Genomic DNA, 9,236 nt, shown 5'->3' with positions numbered 1-9,236 from the left:
AGGCTCCAGCACTACGAGTCTGGTCCTTTTTCCCAGCCCCATCTACGTGGGTTATTTTCTGTTCACCAAATTGGAGCATTTCCACCTCCGAACCTCATGGGTCTGTTCCAAGAATCTAGGCCACTTATTAAACAACTCCCAGCAGGTCTGCCACCCTCTGGCCTCCTCCCTTTCTCCACCCTGTGCATTTCCTGCCCCGCTCCAACCTCCAAACCAGACGGTGCAAACCTTCCCCTCTCCCATCTATTTGCTGTCCCTCTCTCTCCTGCAGGAACAAATCAGAACCCCCCCAATAATCCCTACCTGAGCTGGCTCCTCTGCAGCCATGTCGCTCCCTTGTCCCATGGGAGGACGGGATGAACCGGAACGAAACGTGAGCGTCGTTCTGCAGCCTGGCCGGGCGAGAAGGGCCATTGTGGAGGTTTGGGAACGGGCATTAGTTCATTTCACATCACGCTTCCCCCAGGCTCTTTCCCTGCAGAGCGAGATCTGAGTTTCTGCCGTGCTGAAAAAATGCTCAATCTCTGGATTACAGCAGAGACCTGGCCCCTCCCGCCAGGCTAAGCCCACAGACACACTTTTAACCTCCTTTCTCCCTCCCGCATCCCAAAACCAAGTCTCTGAATGCAATCCTAGAAAAAAGCAGAACCAAAGGAGTCCCTTTCGAGGATTCCCTCGGACACTGACCCCACGGCAGCCACACCCCAGCAGGAGGGACATGGAGTCAGGAACTGGGTTTTCCTCTCTCTCATCCTCGTCTTGTCCACAGGAAAGTGATTCTCCCCACAGTGCAGTAAGACATCTGTCTGGGCAGATGAGAGAGCTGGAAATCTCTTTCAAAACTCTTATCCCACGGACCCTGTCAGTCTCTCTATCTCCTTTTCCATGTGCCCTCTCCATGCCTGTCTGCTAGGAAACTCTCATTCCTGGGTTGTTTGCTCCCCCATGGCTGGATTTGCTCCTGCAAATGGCAGGAGAAATGGGGTGGGGGGCTGTTTGTGGAGAGTCATTTTATAGTCCTTCACTGCCTGCCTGGGATTTCCCCATTGCCTGCCTAGGACCCCCACCTGCCCTCCACCAGGATCTGCCAGCCCATTTGCCTGGGACCCCCTCCTCCGGCCAGCACGACCCCCTGACGCTTTACAGGAGGACCCCTCACTCTGCGCCAGGGACCGCCCCACCACAGCTCTGTGCACTGGGCATGGCAATGGTCCCAGGAGCCGGCTGGGCAATCCCAGACAGAGCCCCTGGCACAGCACCAGGCAGCGTCTAATCCCCTGCCCCACCTTCCCAAGAGACACCCACCCCCACTGGTCTGCAGCCAACAGGCCCCCAGCGATACCCACCTCCAGGACCCATAGCCTTAGGGCTGGGCACATCAGAACTAACCCCCGAAACCCCAAACCCTCCAGAACCCACCAACCTGACTAGGGTCACCCCTGCCCAGCCACCCTGAGGCCTCCCCCTACCATAGTGCCCCTTCAGCTCCCGCTGCAATCTCCCCACACAGACATGCACCCCCCCAGCAACAGTGTTCCCTCACAGTGTCTGACAAGTGGACAGAAAGTTATCACCACCCCCTGCTGGCCAGTGACACAGGCAGGGGGAGCCCGGGGGGACGCCTCTTTAACAGGAGAAGGGAAGCCATGGAGGGCCAAAATAAGTAAGACATTTCCATACTCTGTCACTAGCAAATAATGGCCACCGTGGATCCACCCCAGAGTTGGCTACATCTTTGCACTGCGGGAAGCCCCCCCTCACGGAGACCCTTTGTCATGGGGTTTGGGATACTTCTGGACCCACGCTGCACTCAGAGGGACCTCCTCATCCCGTGCCAGCTGGAGAAAAGAAAAGGGTCCAGCCAACTCTCCTGTTACCAACTGGGAACCACCCATCCCCCAAACAGGGGGAGGCCCCTGGCTTTGATGGGTATTGAATATATGGCTAGTCTCTTTTATCAGCAAACATTTTTAACAGAGAGAAAGGAGGGAACAAATGATTCTCAAAGGAGAGGGAAAGATGATCATTGTTGCAGGGGGTTAATTTCCCAACCAGGATGGAGAAGGACTCAGGGCGACGTTCTGGTTAAACTTGGATTTATGCTGGAAATGGCCCACCTTGATTATCATGCACATTGTAGGGAGAGTGGTCGCTTTGGATGAGCTATTGCCAGCAGGAGAGTGAGTTTGTGTGGGGGGGGGGAGGGGGTGAGAAAACCTGGATTTGTGCTGGAAGTGGCCCAACTTGATGATCATTTTGGATAAGCTATTACCAGCAGGAGAGTTGGGTGGAGGGGGTATTGTTTCATGGTCTCTGTGTATATAAAGTCTGCTGCAGTTTCCACGGTTTGCATCCGATGAAGTGGGCTGTAGCTCACAAAAGCTCATGCTCAAATAAATTGGTTCGTCTCTAAGGTGCCACAAGTCCCCCGAAACTTTTTTATCAATCTTTGAGACGTACAGAGAAAACGTGTCACAAACTAGGCAACTGAGAACATGGGATAAACGCCAAGACCGGGGGGGATTTTATCTGGCTATTAAAGAACTAGCTGGAAAAGGGGGACAGTTTGTGATATAAAATCCAGCCTGTCCAATACATAAACAGAAAGTGATGGTCCCCCCCCACCCACTGCCCCCGTTCACCTGGGCAGCAGGGAGCCCTCTGAGGGGCTGACAGGAGGGGGCGGAGGGGGGGGAGCTGGAGGGCTCCCTGGGGGAGGGGAGAGGGCGGTAGTGGGGGATGGGCAGGTGGGGGCTGGGGGCAATGGTGCTGCAGTTGGGGGGCAGCAAGTGGGACTGGGAAGCCGGGATCGGGGGCAGCCCCATGGGGGACACGGCCCCTCCCTTCCCCGCCCCGGCAGAGACCTGGCGTCTCCTCCCACCCCCACGCCGGGGCAGCCAGGTTGGGGGATGGCTCCGGGCTCCAACTTCCCACCGACACCGGGAAAATCGCTGCGGATAAAACGGGGGGGGGGGAGGAAATCCCGCCTCCCCCCCACGGGAGGGGAGTTTCAATGGACATGTGAGGAGGAGGGAGAGACGGGGGTGGGGATCAGGGGAGACGAGAGAGCGGATCAATGGGGGGGTGGGGGGGAGTTTACAACCACGTGGGAGCTACCAAGAGGGAAAAGGGGAAAACTGGGGGGCATTTGTGCCCGTGGGGGGGGAAGGGGATCCAATTAACTCCCCCGCCGCCCCCCACTTCCCCCCCGGGAATTTCCTGGCTGCACAGAGACAGTTCAACCCCCCCAGCAACTCCGGCTTCTCCCCCCAACACCCCCCAAGGGACCCCGCCCGCCGGGCCCCAGTCTCTGCCCCCCCCAATCCCAGCCGTGCCGGGGGCAGAGTGTCACTTTCCTGCCCCCCCCACCAGCGCTCCCCCCCCCGCGGGGTCTCCCACTCACCGGGTCGGGGGCGGGCAGAGCCAGGGGCTGGTCCCAGCTGGAGAAAGCCCCCCCCGGCCGGGCACGGGGGGGTTAATGACGGGCCCCCCCCAGCACAGACCCCGGAGGAGCCACAGCTGCTCCTCCGAGAGACCCGAGACGAGCAGCGCCGGGGGGCGTGGCCTGGAGCAGAGCGGGGGCGGGGCAGCGTCTGGGGCGGGGCCTGGAGCAGACCGGGGGCGGGGCAGCGTCTGGGGGCGGGGCCTGGAGCAGACCGGGGGCGGGGCAGCGTCTGGGGGCGGAGCCCGGAGCAGACCAGGCGCTGCCTCGTGTCGCATCTGTCGCAGGAGCAGCTGCGGCTCCCCTCCGGGGTCTGTGCGGGGTGGGGCCCGTCATTAACCCCCCCGTGCCCGGCCGGGGGCGGGGCTTTGTCCAGCTGGGACCCGCCCCGGTGAGTGGGAGACCCCGGGGGGGGGGAGCGCTGGCGGGGGGGGCAGGAAAGTGACTCTCTGCCCCCCACCTGCCCATCCCCCACTGCCGCCCCCTCCCCGCCCCCAGGGAGCCCTCCAGCTCCCCCCCCGCCCCCTTCAGTCAGCCCCTCAGAGGGCTCCCTGCTCCCCAGGTGAACGGGGGCCGTGGGGGGGGGGACCATCACTCTCTGTTTATGTATTGGACAGGCTGGATTTTATATGACAAACGGTCCCCCTTTTCCAGCTCGTTCTTTAATAGCCACATAAAATCCCCCCCGGTCTTGGCGTTTATCCCATGCTCTCAGTTGCGTAGTTTGTGACACGTTTTCTCTGTACGTCTCACAGATTCCTAAAAAATACCCTCAACGTTTGCCCCACTTTTACTCGAGTTGTCTACTTCTAATTGAATATGCCCCTGAGAGCTTTCCCTGTCTCTGTGATTATAAATTACGACGAAAATCTCAGATTTATACCTTTTCTCAGATTCCTGAATATGGATCTAAAACGTTTGCCAATGTTGCCCATTTCCGCTCTATTCATTGACCAAATAGTGGTGGGAAATACACTCAGCTTTTACCTCCTATCAACAACTGCGATAAAATCCCTCTCATTTTCCACTTTCCTCTCTATAATTTGCATAAATGGATCCAAAATCCCTCAGATTTCCACCCTTTCTCTTTCATTTCTGAACACTGATCTCAAATCTCAGGTTTCCCTCTTACGATGTCATCATCAAATGTCAATTAAAAATCCTCTTGGGTTTGGGGCTGTTCCCCATGTCTGTAAATCCTAGCAACTTGTCCTTCCTTGGGGGGAACCTATCGCCCTCCATGGGTCTCCGTGGGGGGGGGGCTTCCCGCAGTGCAAAGATGTAGCCAACTCTGGGGTGGATCCACGGTGGCCATTATTTGCTAGTGACAGAGTATGGAAATTTCATACTTATTTTGGCCCTCCATGGCTTCCCTTCTCCTGTTAAAGAGGCGTCCCCCCGGGCTCCCTCTGCCTGTGTGACTGGCCAGCAGGGGGTGGTGATAACTTTCTGTCCACTTACCAGACACTGTGAGGGAACATTGTTGCTGGGGGGGCAGGTGTCTGTGTGGGGAGATTGCAGCGGGAGCTGAAGGGACATTGTGGTAGGGGGAGGCCTCTGGGTGGCTGGGCAGGGGGGACCCTAGTCAGGTTGGTGGGTTCTGGAGGGTTTGAGGTTTCGGGGGGTAGATCTGAAGTGCCCAGCCCTAAGGCTATGGGTCCTGGAGGTGGGTATCGCTGGGGGCCTGTTGGCTGCAGACCAGTGGGGGTGGGTGTCTCTTGGGCAGGTGGGGCAGGGGATTAGACGCTGCCTGGTGCTGTGCCAGGGGCTCTGTCTGGGATTGCCCAGCCGGCTCCTGGGACCATTGCCATGCCCAGTGCACAGAGCTGTGGTGGGGCGGTCCCTGGCGCAGAGTGAGGGGTCCTCCTGTAAAGCGTCAGGGGGTCGTGCTGGCCGGAGGAGGGGGTCCCAGGCAAATGGGCTGGCAGATCCTGGTGGAGGGCAGGTGGGGGTCCTAGGCAGGCAATGGGGAAATCCCAGGCAGGCAGTGAAGGACTATAAAATGACTCTACACAAACAGCCCCCCACCCCATTTCTCCTGCCATTTGCAGGAGCAAATCCAGCCATGGGGGAGCAAACAACCCAGGAATGAGAGTTTCCTAGCAGACAGGCATGGAGAGGGCACAGGGAAAAGGAGATAGAGAGACTGACAGGGTCTGTGGGATGAAAGAGTTTTGAAAGAGATTTCCAGCTCTCTCATCTGCCCAGACAGATGTCTTACTGCACTGTGGGGAGAATCACTTTCCTGTGGACAAGACGAGGATGAGAGAGAGGAAAACCCAGTTCCTGACTCCATGTCCCTCCTGCTGGGGTGTGGCTGCTAGGATTGCATTCAGAGACTTTGTTTTGGGATGCGGGAGGGAGAAAGGAGGTTAAAAGTGTGTCTGTGGGCCTAGCCTGGCAGGAGGGGCCAGGTCTCTGCTGTAATCCAGAGATTGAGCATTTTCTCAGCACGGCAGAATCTCGGATCTCGCTCTGCAGGGAAAGAGCCTGGGGGAAGCGTGATATGAAATGAACTAATGCCCGTTCCTAAACTTCCACAACAGCCCTTCTTGCCCAGCCAGGTTGCAGAACGACGCTCATGTTTCTTTCCGGTTCATCCCGTCCTCCCATGGGACAAGGGAGCGACATGGCTGCAGAGGAGCCAGCTCAGGTGGGGATTATTGTGGGGGGGTTCTGATCTGTTCCTGCAGGAGGGAGAGGGACAGCAAATACACGGGAGAGGGGAAGGTTTGCACCGTCTGGTTTGGAGGTTGGAGCGGGGCAGGAAATGCACAGGGTGGAGAAAGGGAGGAGGCCAGGGGGTGGCAGACCTGCTGGGAGTTGTTTAATAAGTGGCCTAGATTCTAGGAAGAGACCCATGAGGTTCGTAGGTGGAAATGCTCCAGTCTGGTGAACAGAAAATAACCTACCTAGATAGGGCTGGGAAAAAGGACCAGACTCGTAGTACTGGAGCCTGACCCAACTAACCAGCGGGTGCCTTGAAATATGAAGGGGGAAGCCACCAGTCAGGCTTAGGGGAGATTCCCCTGCTTCATATCCAGCTCTAGGAGTGGTTAATCATTATGCAAGGTAACCTATTTCCCCTTGTTTTTTCCTGCCCCCCCACCCTCCCGACGTTCTTGTTAAACCCTGGATTTGTGCTGGAAATGGGCCACCTTCATTGTCATACACATTGTAAGGAGAGTGATCACTTTAGATAAGCTATTACCAGCAGGAGAGTGGGGTGGGAGGAGGTTTTTTTTCATGATTTGTGTGTATATAAAAAGCTCTTCTACACTTTCCACAGTTTGCATCCGATGAAGTGAGCTGTAGCTCACGAAAGCTTATGCTCAAATTAATTGGATAGTCTCTAAGGTGCCACAAGTCCTCCTTTTCTTTTCACAAGGAGGAGGGTGTTGGGCTTCCTACAAGAGATCTCTCCCTAGACCCTGCTCGGGGCAGCATCTCCAGTATCAGTCTGTGGCTAGTAGGTGTGTGATGGATCTGCTGGGAGAGAGGAGGGGGTCTCTCTTCGCCCCCTCACCCTGGTGTTTCCTGGGTGCTCTGAGCGGGGTGGGGGTGGGACTCTGTTGACTGTGGTCCACCCAGAGTTTCCGTTTGATTGGCTCCTCTCCCCCACGAATAGTGGGGCTGTGAGTGGGGCAGCAGGTCCTGAGTGTGGGGCTCTTGCTCTTTCAGGGGCCGGTGACCTTCGAGGAGGTGGCTGTGTATTTCACCAGGGAAGAGTGGGCTCTGCTGGACCCCGCTCAGAGAACCCTCTACAGAGACGTCATGCAGGAGACCTATGAGACTGTGACCTCGCTGGGTAAGGGTTCCTGTCCCCTCGGTTCTTGGAAGGGGAACGGAAGAGATGGGGTTCACGCCACCCCCACAATGCCACCTCTGCTCTGTCCTGTTCCAGCATCACCCCAGCATGCCAGTGACACACACACGACCAGAGACCCTCCCCTGCTGCTGAACGCTGTGGGAAGAGAGCACAGGAGCAGAATCGCACAGTGTGAAATATCTCCTGTTTGCACAAGTAAAACGGGGGGTTAGGTCCAGCATAACGAACAGAAGCTTCCTACCCGTGGCCTTCTCTCAAACCCTGAGCCTTCTCCACCCAGACCGGAATGTGCTTGGGGTGTAAGAAGCAGGCTGTTGGGGTCAGAGCGGCTGGTCCAGGGTTACTGATCACACAGACCTTGAATGCTGGCTGGGGGAATCCAGACAAGGGAGCTCCAGCAGCAGAGCATTGAAACTCAGCCAGGATTACAGATGACACAACTCCTCACTGCTCCGGATTGCCCCGTGCATGGGACAATGGCCTCGGTTGCTGGTGAAAATCCTTGAGACTTGGAGAGTTGCTCCCCCCATCCCCATGTGCACTAGCCACAATCTCTCTTCTCTGCAGACTTGGTTTTTTGAGTCCCTCATTCCTGAAGTCACATGACCCCGATTCTTATTTTTCACATTCTGCTTTTCTAGACTATTTAGAGTCTGTTGCTTCTGAATGATAGTTTCTTATTTCCCAGTGTTCTCCACAGCCAGGGATTTTCCTACTCGCTCCCATTGCACTGGACTCACTAGGTTCCCTGGTATTTAAGAACGGCCACACTGGGACAGACCAAAGGTCCATCTAGCCCAGTGTCCTGTCTTCCGACATTGGCCAGCGCCAGGTGTCCCAGAGGGAATGAACAGAACAGGGAATCATGAAGTGATTCATCTCCTGTCACCCATTCACAGCCTATGACAAACAGAAGTTAGGGACACCATCCCTGCCCATCCTGGCTAATAACCATTCACGGACCTGTCCTCAATAGATTTCTCATGGTGTTTTTTTTTTTTTTTTTTTGTAACCCTATTATAATCTTGGCCTTCACAACGTCCTCTGGCAAGGAGTTCCCCAGGTTGACTGTGCATTGTGTGAAGAAATACTTCCTTTTGTTTCTTATAAACCTGCTGCCTATTAATTTGATTGGGTGATTCCTAGTCCTTGTGTTATGAGAAAGAGTAAATGACACGTCCTTATTTACTTTCTCCACGGCAGTTTTGATTTTATAGACCTCTCTCATATCCCCCCTTTGTCTCTTTTCCAAGCTGAATAGTCCTGGTCTTTTTAATCTTTCCCCGTACAGAAGAGTTTCATACCTGTAATCATTTGGGTTGCCCTTTTCTGAACCTTTTCCAATTCCAATATATCTTTTTTTGAGATGGGGCAGCCACATCTGCAGGCAGTATTCGAGATGTGGGTGTACCATGGGTTTATATAGAGGCGATATGATATTTTCTGTCTTCTTATCTATCCATTTCAGAATGATTCCCAATATTCTCTTTGCTTTTTGACTGCCGTTGGACACTGAGTTGATGTTTTCAGAGAACTGTGCCCAGTGACTCCAAGATCCCTCTGTTGAGTGGAAACAGCTCATTTAGAGCCCATCATTTTATATGTGTAGTTGGGATTATGTTTTCCAATGGGCTGCAATATGGTGCTATCCTGACATCTAGTCCTGCTGAGATCCTGCATTCAGTGATATCCCTGCCCTTCCTGTTCCCATTCTCATAAAACAAGAAGAGCATCCAAATGCGTGTTTACCTTCATTCCCTCAGCAGTCCTCATGGGAATCCCTGATCGGTTCCAAAGTGTATTAAAACCTTTCTTAAAGGGTTACCTCTTGGTGGTTATCAGGTCCTGTGAGTTTGTAGCCCAGAAAGACCCCCCTCAGTCAGCTCAAACTCAGCTGTTTATCCCCCAAAAGTCTGTCGTCTTCAGTCTCCTGAATGAGGGGAAATCCGTCCCTACCCCTTTCTG

The sequence above is a fragment of the Caretta caretta genome, chromosome 28 (genome assembly GCF_965140235.1).
Source record: "Caretta caretta isolate rCarCar2 chromosome 28, rCarCar1.hap1, whole genome shotgun sequence".
NCBI lineage: Eukaryota > Metazoa > Chordata > Testudines > Cheloniidae > Caretta > Caretta caretta.
Note: the sequence above shows the minus strand (reverse complement) of the source record.